This window comes from Lissotriton vulgaris, chromosome 11 (assembly GCF_964263255.1).
Source record: "Lissotriton vulgaris chromosome 11, aLisVul1.2, whole genome shotgun sequence".
NCBI lineage: Eukaryota > Metazoa > Chordata > Amphibia > Caudata > Salamandridae > Lissotriton > Lissotriton vulgaris.
Genome location: NC_141699.1, coordinates 483,846,490 through 483,860,815, shown reverse-complemented (window position 1 = coordinate 483,860,815; position 14,326 = coordinate 483,846,490). Strand labels below are relative to the sequence as shown.

The 14,326-nt window shown below is 48.1% G+C and overlaps 9 non-coding genes across 9 annotated transcripts; all 9 read left to right on the top strand.

Moving 5' to 3' along the window:
- Positions 1-446: 446 nt before the first annotated feature.
- Positions 447-528, top strand: TRNAS-UGA (transfer RNA serine (anticodon UGA)). Its single transcript has one exon. It is a non-coding gene; the product is annotated as a tRNA-Ser (tRNA).
- Positions 529-1,071: 543 nt separating this feature from the next.
- TRNAS-CGA (transfer RNA serine (anticodon CGA)) lies at positions 1,072-1,153 on the top strand. Its single transcript has one exon. It is a non-coding gene; the product is annotated as a tRNA-Ser (tRNA).
- A 1,791-nt stretch (positions 1,154-2,944) lies between these two features.
- TRNAS-UGA (transfer RNA serine (anticodon UGA)) lies at positions 2,945-3,026 on the top strand. The gene has a single exon. It is a non-coding gene; the product is annotated as a tRNA-Ser (tRNA).
- Positions 3,027-3,570: 544 nt separating this feature from the next.
- On the top strand, positions 3,571-3,652 carry TRNAS-UGA (transfer RNA serine (anticodon UGA)). Its single transcript has one exon. It is a non-coding gene; the product is annotated as a tRNA-Ser (tRNA).
- Positions 3,653-4,195: 543 nt separating this feature from the next.
- Positions 4,196-4,277, top strand: TRNAS-UGA (transfer RNA serine (anticodon UGA)). The gene has a single exon. It is a non-coding gene; the product is annotated as a tRNA-Ser (tRNA).
- A 7,943-nt stretch (positions 4,278-12,220) lies between these two features.
- On the top strand, positions 12,221-12,302 carry TRNAW-CCA (transfer RNA tryptophan (anticodon CCA)). The gene has a single exon. It is a non-coding gene; the product is annotated as a tRNA-Trp (tRNA).
- Positions 12,303-12,845: 543 nt separating this feature from the next.
- On the top strand, positions 12,846-12,927 carry TRNAS-CGA (transfer RNA serine (anticodon CGA)). Its single transcript has one exon. It is a non-coding gene; the product is annotated as a tRNA-Ser (tRNA).
- Positions 12,928-13,470: 543 nt separating this feature from the next.
- On the top strand, positions 13,471-13,552 carry TRNAS-UGA (transfer RNA serine (anticodon UGA)). Its single transcript has one exon. It is a non-coding gene; the product is annotated as a tRNA-Ser (tRNA).
- Positions 13,553-14,096: 544 nt separating this feature from the next.
- Positions 14,097-14,178, top strand: TRNAS-UGA (transfer RNA serine (anticodon UGA)). The gene has a single exon. It is a non-coding gene; the product is annotated as a tRNA-Ser (tRNA).
- Positions 14,179-14,326: the final 148 nt, after the last annotated feature.

Here is a 14,326-nt window from a genome sequence, read left to right as displayed (position 1 = left end):
CTCAAACTAGATGTAAACATTGAGACAATTTCCACACCCAGGAAGTGTTTTAGAGAGCAGGTGCCTCGGAAGGGTTTGTAGTCTGGACCTGTCCTACCTGATCTAGACAAGTCATGAAAAGAGTACTTTTTTTTATGAAGCGTGTCTTGTTTAAGCTTTTGGACTCTTTCTGAGTACACTTAAGGGCCCGTTGCCACCGCCGTGATATAGGGAAACGAGGATAGAAATGTGCAGTGATTGATTACCGCTCATCGGTGCCCTGTCACTCAATTTGAGTGATGCATATTGCTATTTTTATTAATTGTATGAAAGCACGCAAAATAAGTGAGGACAACAGGGCACTGCTGGTACGTGCCCCGTCCTTCTGTAACTTTATTTTTTATGTCTCGGCCTGACGTGAGTAGTGCATGGCTCGTATACGACAACCGTGACATCATACGGACGCAGCTGCGATGGCCGAGTGGTTAAGGCGTTGGACTTGAAATCCAATGGGGTTTCCCCGCGTAGGTTCGAATCCTGCTTGCAGCGTCATGAGATTTTGCATGAACACCATTTGGTTTAGTTAAGTAAATGTTTACTTCTTGTTACGCAATCCTCATCAAGTCACAGAGTTAAACGGCAAAAACTCAAACTAGATGTAAACATTGAAACAATTTCCACACCTAGGAAGTGTTTTAGAGAGCTGGTGCCTCGGAAGGGTTTGTAGTCTGGACCTGTCCTGCCTGATCTAGACAAGTCATGAAAAGAGTGCTTTTTTTTATGAAGCGTGACTTCTTTAAGCTTTTGGACTCTTTCTGAGTACACTTAAGGGCCTGTTGCCACCGCCGTAATATAGGGAAACGAGGATAGAATTGTGCAGTGATTGATTACCACTCATCGGTGCCCTGTCACTCACTTTGAGTGATGCGTATTGCTATTTTTATTAATTGTATGAAAGTATGCGAAATAAGTGAGGACAACAGGGCACTGCTGGTACGTGCCCCGTCCTTCCGTTACTTAATTTTTTTGGTCTCCGCCTGACATGAGCAGAGCATGGCTCGTATACGACAACAGTGACATCATACTCATGCAGCTGCGATGGCCGACTGGTTAAGGCGTTGGACTCGAAATCCAATGGGGTTTCCCTGCGCAGGTTCGAATCCTGCTTGCAGCGTAGTATGATTTTGCATGAACACCATTTGGTTTAGTTAAGGAAATGTTCACTTCTCGTTACGCAATCCTCATCAAGTCACAGAGTTAAATGGCAAAAACTCAAACTAGATGTAAACATTAAAACAATTTCCACACCTAGGAAGTGTTTTAGAGAGCAGGTGGCTCGGAAGGGTTCGTAGTCTGGACCTGTCCTGCCTGATCTAGACAAGTCATGAAAAGAGTACTTTTTTATGAAGCGTGTCTTGTTTAAGCTTTTGGACTCTTTCTGAGTACACTTAAGGGCCCGTTGCCACCGCCGTAATATAGGGAAACGAGGATAGAAATGTGCAGTGATTGATTACCGCTCATCGGTGCCCTGTCACTCACTTTGAGTGATGCGTATTGCTATTTTTATTAATTGTATCAAAGCATGCAAAATAAGTGAGGACAACAGGGCACTGCTGGTACGTGCCCCGTCCTTCTGTTACTTTATTTTTTATGTCTCGGCCTGACGTGAGTAGTGCATGGCTCGTATACGACAACTGTGCCATCATACTCTCGCAGCTGCGATGGCCGAGTGGTTAAGGCGTTGGACTTGAAATCCATTGGGGTTTCCCCGCGTAGGTTCAAATCCTGCTTGTAGCGTCATGAGATTTTGCATGAACACCATTTGGTTTAGTTAAGGAAATGTTCACTTCTCGTTACGCAATCCTCATCAAGTCACAGAGTTAAATGGCAAAAACTCAAACTAGATGTAAACATTGAGACAATTTCCACACCCAGGGAGTGTTTTAGAGAGCAGGTGGCTCGGAAGGGTTCGTAGTCTGGACCTGTCCTGCCTGATCTAGACAAGTCATGAAAAGAGTACTTTTTTTTATGAAGCGTGTCTTGTTTAAGCTTTTGGACTCTTTCTGAGTACACTTAAGGGCCCGTTGCCAACGCCGTAATATAGGGAAACGAGGATAGAAATGTGCAGTGATTGATTACCGCTCATCGGTGCCCTGTCACTCACTTTGAGTGATGCGTATTGCTATTTTTATTAATTGTATGAAAGCATGCCAAATAAGTGAGGACAACAGGGCACTGCTGGTACGTGTCCCGTCCTTCTGTTACTTTATTTTTTATGTCTCGGCCTGACGTGAGTAGTGCATGGCTCGTATACGACAACTGTGACATCATACTCACGCAGCTGCGATGGCCGAGTGGTTAAGGCGTTGGACTTGAAATCCAATCGGGTTTCCCCACGTAGGTTGGAATCCTGCTTGCAGCGGCATGAGATTTTGCATGAACACAATTTGGTTAAGTTAAGTAAATGTTCACTTCTCATTACGCAATCCTCATCAAGTCACAGAGTTAAACTGCAAAAACTCAAACTAGATGTAAACATTGAGACAATTTCCACACCCAGGAAGTGTTTTAGAGAGCAGGTGCCTCGGAAGGGTTTGTAGTCTGGACCTGTCCTACCTGATCTAGACAAGTCATGAAAAGAGTACTTTTTTTTATGAAGCGTGTCTTGTTTAAGCTTTTGGACTCTTTCTGAGTACACTTAAGGGCCCGTTGCCACCGCCGTGATATAGGGAAACGAGGATAGAAATGTGCAGTGATTGATTACCGCTCATCGGTGCCCTGTCACTCACTTTGAGTGATGCATATTGCTATTTTTATTAATTGTATGAAAGCATGCAAAATAAGTGAGGACAACAGGGCACTGCTGGTACGTGCCCCGTCCTTCTGTAACTTTATTTTTTATGTCTCGGCCTGACGTGAGTAGTGCATGGCTCGTATACGACAACTGTGACATCATACGGACGCAGCTGCGATGGCCGAGTGGTTAAGGCGTTGGACTTGAAATCCAATGGGGTTTCCCTGCGCAGGTTCGAATCCTGCTTGCAGCGTAGTGTGATTTTGCATGAACACCATTTGGTTTAGTTAAGTAAATGTTTACTTCTTGTTACGCAATCCTCATCAAGTCACAGAGTTAAACGGCAAAAACTCAAACTAGATGTAAACATTGAAACAATTTCCACACCTAGGAAGTGTTTTAGAGAGCAGGTGGCTCGGAAGGGTTTGTAGTCTGGACCTATCCTGCCTGATCTAGACAAGTTACGAAATGAGTAATTTTTTTTTATGAAGCGTGTCTTGTTTAGGCTTTTGGACTCTTTCCAAGTACACTTAAGGGCCCGTTGCCACCACCGTAATATATGGAAACGAGGGTAGAAATGTGCAGTGATTGATTACCGCTCATCGGTGCCCTGTCACTCACTTTGAGTGATGCGTATTGCTATTTTTATTAATTGTATGAAAGCATGCCAAATAAGTGAGGACAACAGGGCACTGCTGGTACGTGTCCCGTCCTTCTGTTACTTTATTTTTTATGTCTCGGCCTGACGTGAGTAGTGCATGGCTCGTATACGACAACTGGGACATCATACTCACGCAGCTGCGATGGCCGAGTGGTTAAGGCGTTGGACTTGAAATCCAATGGGGTTTCCCCGCGTAGGTTCGAATCCTGCTTGCAGCGTCATGAGATTTTGCATGAACACCATTTGGTTTAGGTAAGTAAATGTTTACTTCTTGTTACGCAATCCTCATCAAGTCACAGAGTTAAACGGCAAAAACTCAAACTAGATGTAAACATTGAAACAATTTCCACACCTAGGAAGTGTTTTAGAGAGCTGGTGGCTCGGAAGGGTTTGTAGTCTGGACCTGTCCTGCCTGATCTAGACAAGTCATGAAAAGAGTACTTTTTTTTATGAAGCGTGTCTTCTTTAAGCTTTTGGACTCTTTCTGAGTACACTTAAGGGCCCGTTGCCACCGCCGTAATATAGGGAAACGAGGATAGAAATGTGCAGTGATTGATTACCGCTCATCGGTGCCCTGTCACTCACTTTGAGTGATGCGTATTGCTATTTTTATTAATTGTATGAAAGTATGCGAAATAAGTGAGGACAACAGGGCACTGATGGTATGTGCCCCGTCCTTCCGTTACTTTATTTTTTAGGTCTCGACCTGACATGAGTAGCGCAGGGCTCGTATACGACAACAGTGACATCATACTCACGCAGCTGCGATGGCCGAGTGGTTAAGGCGTTGGACTTGAAATCCAATGGGGTTTCCCCACGTAGGTTCGAAACCTGCTTGCAGCGGCATGAGATTTTGCATGAACACTATTTGGTTAGGTTAAGTTAATGTTCACTTCTCATTACGCAATCCTCATCAAGTCACAGAGTTAAACTGCAAAAACTCAAACTAGGTGTAAACATTGAGACAATTTCCACACCCAGGAAGTGTTTTGGACTCTTTCTGAGTACACTTAAGGGCCCGTTGCCACCGCCGTAATATAGGGAAACGAGGATAGAAATGTGCAGTGATTGATTACCGCTCATCGGTGCCCTGTCACTCACTTTGAGTGATGCGTATGGAAAGGGGCGACCACTCGGTCCCCCCGAACGTATGGCGGAGTGCCTCGATCCCCCCGGGAAGCCATTTTTGGGCGGGAGGCGCGTCTCGGCTGGTATGCCCGAAGCGGCGTAGCCGGGGCGCGCCTGTTCCCGCCCTAGAGTGGGCTGGCCTAGACACTGACGCAGCCAGCCACGCCCTCGGGACGGGCAGGGGCGGGTTTACGCCCGCCCTGAAGACGGATAAAAGGAGACGCAAGGCCAGAAGACGTCCTCTTGTTCTTGTGCTCCGAAGCTGCACCTCCTCGCTACACGTGAGCTCGGGACAGAACAAAGAGCCAATTTTGAGCGTTTTGATCTTTTTCTTTGTCTTCCAGATACTTCGTCGAAGAAGATGCCCAGGAAAGGCGAAAAGAGAATGACGACTGACCAGATGGTTCGGGCACTCTTTAAAGATATGTCCGACATAAAGAAACGGTTGGCGGAGCGAGATGGGGAGGAGGGTTCGGGCCCTTCGCCGGCTGGAGGGAGACCTAAGAGGCCGAGAAAGGTTCCAGCCGGTGGGGACGTCCCGGTTCCCTCTGCCCCTCTCGAGGCGCCGACCCCAGTACCGATAGAGGGGAATCCAATCCCAGGGGTCGTCTCCCCGACATCCAAGGAAGACATGCCCCCCGAGCTGGCAGCACAGCTAGCAGCGTGGTTGGGGGATAGTGGTGATGGCGCCACGGCTGCCGAGGCACAGGCGCTGATAAAAGGGCTTCGTGAGAAGAAAGAGGCAGCTAGAGTGGCGGGGATAGACAAGCCGCAAGCGGCAGAAGCTGCGTCCGGTGCAGGTAAGCGGCCATTGCCGATTGCAAGGGACGAGTCAGCACCCTCTCGTAGAGAGAGATTGGGACAACATGTGCCGTTAGCTATAAAAGAAAAGATCTGGGCGGGAGAGTACGTGAATATTTTTTCCCTGCTTGTTGATCATTATGATGTGGAGCATGTGAAAAGTCAGAAGGACTTGATGCATCCGAGTGTTTGGCGCGCAAAAATGGCCGCCTTTAAGGTTAATGAGAACATTGGCAACTGGGGCAATGCATGGGGTATTTTCACATCGATTTTGGGGGAACGTAGGCCCGAGTTGCTCCCTGAGTTTCCCGTTTACCAATCACGAATTATGGGTTACTCGACAACGTATCAAGGTAACCATTGGTTTTGTTATGACAATCTGTTCAGAAAGGAAAAGGAACATAACAAGAGTTTGACTTGGGATTGTTACGATTCGTTAACTTGGGACAAAATGAAAGAATCAGGAATGTTAAGAATGCCATTGGTCGGGAGCAATGTTGTTGATTACTCCCGCCAAAATGTGGGGACGCCCTTTCGACCAAGTACGAGCACCGACGACCAGTCAAGGCCCGCAGGCAATACAGGGAAAAAGGGTTTCTGTTTTAATTTCAACAAGGGGAAATGTACCAGGCCTCCGGGATCGTGTAAGTTCAAACATGAGTGTAGTACGTGTGGGTCGTCCCATCCTGAGTCATCGTGCAGAGCCAGAACGGGTGAGAATGGGGGTAAGGGGGGCGCCAAACAGGTCTAAGCTAGGCCGAGGGGCGCCTTTACCAACCCCGATTGATACCTTGGCAATGATTCCCTGGCTCAGCGAATACCCGGATCGTACTTCTGCCGGGGTGCTACGGAACGGTTTTACACATGGTTTCCGCATCCCGGTAGGGGACTTTCAGGGTGTAGGGACGTGCAAAAATCAACTTTCCGTTTTACAACATACATCGGTAGTGCAAGAGAAAATTCAGAAAGAGGTTAGCCGGGGACGGGTCGCCGGCCCGTTTAGTGAACCCCCGGTACCAGGTTTCGTTTGTTCTCCGTTAGGGGTGGTCCCCAAGAAGGACCCGGGTGAGTTCCGTTTGATCCATAATCTGTCTGCTCCACGAGGTCTTTCGGTGAACGACGCAATTGATCCAGAAGTTTGTTCGGTGCGATACGCATCTTTTGATGAGGCAGTAGCCATCTTGAATCGCCTGGGGCACGGGACGTTGATGGCGAAATCTGATATCGAGTCAGCGTTCCGGTTGCTCCCGGTACACCCAGACGATCAGCGTCTTTTGGGATTCGGGTTCCAGGGGTCATTTTACATGGATAGGTGTATGCCAATGGGTTGCTCTATTTCATGTGCTTACTTTGAGCAATTCAGTACTTTCCTGCAGTGGGTGTTCACTGAGACAGCGGGTTTCCGAAATGTAATGCATTACCTTGACGACTTTCTGTTCCTTGGCCCCGCCGGTAGTCCCGAATGTGCCCAGGCTTTAGACGAATTCTGTGTGTTAATGGGTCATCTCGGCGTGCCGTTGGCACCGGGTAAAACTATGGGTCCCACGACTTGCCTCGAGTTTCTGGGGATCGAGTTGGACTCAAGGGAGGGGTGCTTCCGTTTACCAGCTAGCAAGGTGTCGAAATTCAGGGCAGCCCTCCAAGTATGTTTAACTGCATCCAAGGTTACACTGCATCAGTTGCAACAGTTAGTGGGAAAGTTGAACTTTGCCTTGAGAGTGATACCAATGGCTCGCCCCTTTTCCCGCTCAATTGCCCAAGCGATGGTTGGCCTGAAGGAGGGTCATCATCGCACAAGGTTATCGACTGAGGTCCGCCAGGACATGCGGATTTGGTTAGCATTCTTGGCGGACTTCAATGGCCGAGTTGTCTGGAACAAGCCAGTCATGTCCTCCGATGAGCTTGGGCTATGGACAGATTCAGCAGGAAGCGTAGGTTTTGGCGCCATCTTCGGCACAAAATGGTCGGCACAGAAGTGGCCCCTATGGTGGCACGAGAAGGGGCTGACAAGTAACATCGCTTTCCTCGAATTATTTCCCATTCTGGTGGCCCTGAGAACCTGGCCAGAAGGGTTCAGAGATCATTCTGTTGTGTTCTGGTCCGACAATATGACCGTGGTAGAATGCATCAATAGTCAGGCAGCCCGTTGTAAATTGATTTTGAGGCTGCTCAAAGAAATTGTCTTACTGTGTATGCAACTGAACGTGGTATTCAGAGCAAAACATGTCCCTGGGGTGATGAATCAGGCCGCTGATGCACTGTCTCGTTTTCACATGCAGGCTTTCTCGGGTTTCCTTCCTTCAGCGGACCCGGAGCCGGCACCCTTCCCCGAAGCTCTCTGGTCTCTCGGTGCCCCGAACTTCGTCACCTCGTGGGAGAGAGTCTAGCACCCAGGACAAGGAAGGCATATGAAGGGGCGTTCCAGGCCTATTTAGCCTTTTTGGGGGCAGAGAGAGGGGGACTTTGGGGGCAGGAGGAGTTGGTAGTACTTTTCCTGATGTCCTTACGTAGGGCTGGGAAATCGGTGGCCACGGCCCAAAGGCATCGTGCCGCCATTTCCTTTGTTGCCAGGGCCCATGGCATCCTGGACCCGACAGCGTCTTTTACGGTACAGAAAGCGCTGCGTGGGTGGCAACGTCTGGAGGGTCGCAGAGTAGACGTAAGACGACCGATAGGTCTAGACAGGTTGTCCCAGTTGCTGACCACACTCCCTAACACATGCTCGTCCCCGTTCGAGACCTGTTTGTTCCGGACTGCATTTATGCTGGCATTTCACGGGGCTATGAGAGTTAGTGAGCTAGTTGCAAGGAACAAACGGGATGTGACGGGGGGCTTGTGCAGGGAGCAGGTTCAGATCAGGGGTGATGCGATGATTGTCTCCTTTCTCAGGTCCAAGACTGACCAAGATGGGAGGGGGGACTGCACGATCATTCGCAGGATCCCCGAGTCATCCATGTGTCCGGTTCAGTGCTTAGAAGATTACCTAGCACGAAGGGTGGCATCATGGGGGGGGACATTGTTGAGGCATGTAGACGCCACCCCGCTGACGAGGTTTCAGTTTCAGCGGGTGCTTGCAATGGCCATTGCCGCAGCGGGCTTGGACCCGGGTGAATTTGGGACCCATTCCTTTCGTATAGGGGCTGCCACAGAAGCTACAGCCAGGGGTCTTAATGTAGAACAAGTGAAACGGGTGGGGCGTTGGTCCTCCAATTGTTATAAGAGGTATGTGCGATTGCACATGTTGTGAAGCTGTAATCATGTACTCACGCTTCTTGTCTTTTGTTTGTTTTCAGTTGCGCAAGCCTACGCGGCAGGGCGGACTGTGCAGTTGACCCAACACCAGGCCAGCGGTCACACATCACCGGCTGAGAGAAAGGAGGTGTGGGTTGTAGGCCACTCATACGTGAGACGGGCCGCAGACGTATTCAAAGCAGGTGATATGATTCACGTACCTGGGGAATACGGGTACAGAGTGTCCTTCTACGGAAGGGGCGGTCTCTGTATTGACCAGTTTCAGGCATTTTTTGAGGGTTTGTTAGAGCGGATGAGGTCACCGCCGTCCATAGTCATAGTACATTTGGGGGGCAATGATCTAGTCACCACCGGTAGACGACTTCTCCTGGAGGCTATGCTTTCCACGGTAAGTTGGTTAGCAAGGAGAGTTCCGGGGTGTACAATTGCGTGGTCTCATATGATCCCACGAAAAGTGTGGCGGGGAGCTATCTCGACCCCTGCTTTGAATCATTCCGTTAAAAAATTGAATAACAAAGTGAGTCGGTTGTTCCGTTCCAAGACATTGCATTCGATCTCGCATAGTTGTATTAATGATGACAGTATGTATTTGGGGGATGGTGTGCATTTGTCGAGGGTGGGCAATGAGTTACTCATAGGTGACTTCCTAGCTTGGTTAAAATCGTTAAAACATGACCTTTAGGTAGGAGTTTGGTGGGGGGTCCGGATAGCCGGTCAACTATCCGGACCTGTGGCGGTAAGGTCATGATCGGTGAGCACTAATTGGTAGATCCCTATGAGTGGGCGTCACCCAACACGGATGGGAGCGCTCGGGGGAGGTGGCCATTGGCCCCTCAATGGGGAGGCGGTCCCGTCTAAGGGCGGGTCGCCGGAAGTTAAGGAAAGGCGGTCAAGGCCCCTTCCTGTGTAGGAGGGGTTACAGCCCCCTCCTGAGGAATTTCCCGGGGCCAGGGTCATCTGCGACGGCAGATGCGGTAAGTTGTGTGGGGTGGGGGGAGGTCCACGATACCTTCTAGATACCACACACAAGTATTCGAACGACCTTTAAATGGCGTCGAGTCTTAAGTGCCCCCGACAAGTCAAGGGAAATTGTTAGTAGTTGCACTTGAGGTAAGCCTCTGTGCTGTCGCCCTTCCCAAGTGGGAGGGGTAAGTCTGGTTAGGGATCTTGACACCGGTTATGACCTTGCCGTTGGCCCTTAAACGTTAGGATGTACAATTTCAGTGTTTATAGAGAATGTTTCTGTAGGATGCTAGTTCGGCTAGGAGAACCTCTGTATTAGAGAATATGTTAAGATTAGCCAAACATCGCAAATGTGATAATGAAATTGTACATAATATGAAACGTTTAATGTTTAATTTTTTGTTTTAATAAATACGGCCGCGGGAGGGTCACTCCCTCCCACATCCAAAAACTTTGAAGAACTGTTTCCGGTTTCCCTTCTTTTGGGATCGTGTTGAGAGGGGGTGGCGGGTATCTCAGCCATATGGAAAGGGGCGACCACTCGGTCCCCCCGAACGTATGGCGGAGTGCCTCGATCCCCCCGGGAAGCCATTTTTGGGCGGGAGGCGCGTCTCGGCTGGTATGCCCGAAGCGGCGTAGCCGGGGCGCGCCTGTTCCCGCCCTAGAGTGGGCTGGCCTAGACACTGACGCAGCCAGCCACGCCCTCGGGACGGGCAGGGGCGGGTTTACGCCCGCCCTGAAGACGGATAAAAGGAGACGCAAGGCCAGAAGACGTCCTCTTGTTCTTGTGCTCCGAAGCTGCACCTCCTCGCTACACGTGAGCTCGGGACAGAACAAAGAGCCAATTTTGACCCACCCACCAGCCCCTGAGGACAGCAAGTTGTTGTGCAATAAAGTGGATTTTCTAAGTATGTTCTTCCTTTTTCGTTTACAGGTTGTGAAAGTATCAGTTTTGTTGTTTTTCATAATAAAGTATGGTGAATATCATTTAGGTCGTTACGATTAAAAGGACTTGATGTAGTGTTGCTTTTTGAGCATGCTCTTTCGGTCGTAGCGACCAATGTTTTCATAAGTTCGAATTGTCGTATTTAATTTTGGTAGGCGGTAAGGTCATGATCGGTGAGCACTAATTGGTAGATCCCTATGAGTGGGCGTCACCCAACACGGATGGGAGCGCTCGGGGGAGGTGGCCATTGGCCCCTCAATGGGGAGGCGGTCCCGTCTAAGGGCGGGTCGCCGGAAGTTAAGGAAAGGCGGTCAAGGCCCCTTCCTGTGTAGGAGGGGTTACAGCCCCCTCCTGAGGAATTTCCCGGGGCCAGGGTCATCTGCGACGGCAGATGCGGTAAGTTGTGTGGGGTGGGGGGAGGTCCACGATACCTTCTAGATACCACACACAAGTATTCGAACGACCTTTAAATGGCGTCGAGTCTTAAGTGCCCCCGACAAGTCAAGGGAAATTGTTAGTAGTTGCACTTGAGGTAAGCCTCTGTGCTGTCGCCCTTCCCAAGTGGGAGGGGTAAGTCTGGTTAGGGATCTTGACACCGGTTATGACCTTGCCGTTGGCCCTTAAACGTTAGGATGTACAATTTCAGTGTTTATAGAGAATGTTTCTGTAGGATGCTAGTTCGGCTAGGAGAACCTCTGTATTAGAGAATATGTTAAGATTAGCCAAACATCGCAAATGTGATAATGAAATTGTACATAATATGAAACGTTTAATGTTTAATTTTTTGTTTTAATAAATACGGCCGCGGGAGGGTCACTCCCTCCCACATCCAAAAACTTTGAAGAACTGTTTCCGGTTTCCCTTCTTTTGGGATCGTGTTGAGAGGGGGTGGCGGGTATCTCAGCCATATTGCTATTTTTATTAATTGTATGAAAGCATGCAAAATAAGTGAGGACAACAGGGCACTGCTGGTACGTGCCCCGTCCTTCTGTTACTTTATTTTTTATGTCTCGGCCTGACGTGAGTAGTGCATGGCTAGTATACGACAACTGTGACATCATACTCACGCAGCTGCGATGGCCGAGTGGTTAAGGCGTTGGACTTGAAATCCAATGGGGTTTCTCCGCGTAAGTTCGAATTCTGCTTGCAGCGTCAAGAGATTTTGCATGAACACCATTTGGTTTAGTTAACTAAATGTTTACTTCTTGTTACGCAATCCTCATCAAGTCACAGAGTTAAACGGCAAAAACTCAAACTAGATGTAAACATTGAGACAATTTCCACACCCAGGAAGTGTTTTAGAGAGCAGGTGCCTCGGAAGGGTTCGTAGTCTGGACCTGTCCTGCATGATCTAGACAAGTCATGAAAAGAGTAATTATTATTTTATGAAGCGTGTCTTGTTTAGGCTTTTGGACTCTTTCTTAGTACACTTAAGGGCCCGTCACCACCGCCGTAATATAGGGAAAAGAGGGTAGAAATGCGCAATGATTGATTACCACTCATCTGTGCCTTTTCACTCACTTTGAGCGATGCATGTTGCTATTTTTATTAATTGTATGAAAGCATGCAAAATAAGTGAGGACAACAGGGCACTGCTGGTACGTGCCCCGTCCTTCTGTTACTTTATTTTTTGGTCTCGGCCTGACATGAGCAGAGTATGGCTCGTATACGACAACAGTGACATCATACTCATGCAGCTGCGATGGCCGAGTGGTTAAGGCGTTGGACTCCAAATCCAATGGGGTTTCCCTGCGCAGGTTCGAATCCTGCTTGCAACGTAGAGTGATTTTGCATGAACACCATTTGGTTTAGTTAAGGAAATGATCACTTCTCGTTACGCAATCCTCATCAAGTCACAGAGTTAAATGGCAAAAACTCAAACTAGAAGTAAACATTGAGACAATTTCCACACCCAGGAAGTGTTTTAGAGAGCTGGTGGCTCAGAAGGGTTTGTAGTCTGGACCTGTCCTGCCTGATCTAGACAAGTCATGAAAAGAGTACTTTTTTTTATGATGCATGTCTTGTTTAGGCTTTTGGACTCTTTCTTAGTATACTTAAGGGCCTGTTACCACCGCCGTAATATAGGGAAAAGTGGGTAGAAACATACAGTGATTGATTACCACTCATCTGTGCCCTTTCACTCACTTTGAGTGATGCATGTTGCTATTTTTATTAATTGTATGAAAGCATGCAAAATAATGAAGGACAACAGGGCACTGCTGGTACGTGCCCCGTCCTTCCGTTACTTTATTTTTTTGGTCTTCGCCTGACATGAGCAGAGCATGGCTCGTATACGACAACTGTGACATCATACTCATGCAGCTGCGATGGCCGAGTGGTTAAGGCCTTGGACTCGAAATCCAATGGGGTTTCCCTGCGCAGGTTCGAATCCTGCTTGCAGCGTAGTGTGATTTTGCATGAACACCATTTGGTTTAGTTAAGGAAATGTTCACTTCTCCTTACGCAATCCTCATCAAGTCACAGAGTTAAATGGCAAAAACTCAAACTAGATGTAAACATTGAAACAATTTCCACACCTAGGAAGTGTTTTAGAGAGCAGGTGGCTCGGAAGGGTTTGTAGTCTGGACCTATCCTGCCTGATCTAGACAAGTTACGAAATGAGTAATTTTTTTTATGAAGCGTGTCTTGTTTAAGCTTTTGGACTCTTTCTGAGTACACTTAAGGGCCCGTTGCCACCGCCGTGATATAGGGAAACGAGGATAGAAATGTGCAGTGATTGATTACCGCTCATCGGTGCCCTGTCACTCACTTTGAGTGATGCATATTGCTATTTTTATTAATTGTATGAAAGCATGCAAAATAAGTGAGGACAACAGGGCACCGCTGGTACGTGCCCCGTCCTTCTGTAACTTTATTTTTTATGTCTCGGCCTGACGTGAGTAGTGCATGGCTCGTATACGACAACTGTGACATCATACGGACGCAGCTGCGATGGCCGAGTGGTTAAGGCGTTGGACTTGAAATCCAATGGGGTTTCCCTGCGCAGGTTCGAATCCTGCTTGCAGCGTAGTGTGATTTTGCATGAACACCATTTGGTTTAGTTAAGTAAATGTTTACTTCTTGTTACGCAATCCTCATCAAGTCACAGAGTTAAACGGCAAAAACTCAAACTAGATGTAAACATTGAAACAATTTCCACACCTAGGAAGTGTTTTAGAGAGCAGGTGGCTCGGAAGGGTTTGTAGTCTGGACCTATCCTGCCTGATCTAGACAAGTTACGAAATGAGTAATTTTTTTTTATGAAGCGTGTCTTGTTTAGGCTTTTGGACTCTTTCCAAGTACACTTAAGGGCCCGTTGCCACCACCGTAATATATGGAAACGAGGGTAGAAATGTGCAGTGATTGATTACCGCTCATCGGTGCCCTGTCACTCACTTTGAGTGATGCGTATTGCTATTTTTATTAATTGTATGAAAGCATGCCAAATAAGTGAGGACAACAGGGCACTGCTGGTACGTGTCCCGTCCTTCTGTTACTTTATTTTTTATGTCTCGGCCTGACGTGAGTAGTGCATGGCTCGTATACGACAACTGGGACATCATACTCACGCAGCTGCGATGGCCGAGTGGTTAAGGCGTTGGACTTGAAATCCAATGGGGTTTCCCCGCGTAGGTTCGAATCCTGCTTGCAGCGTCATGAGATTTTGCATGAACACCATTTGGTTTAGGTAAGTAAATGTTTACTTCTTGTTACGCAATCCTCATCAAGTCACAGAGTTAAACGGCAAAAACTCAAACTAGATGTAAACATTGAAACAATTTCCACACCTAGGAAGTGTTTT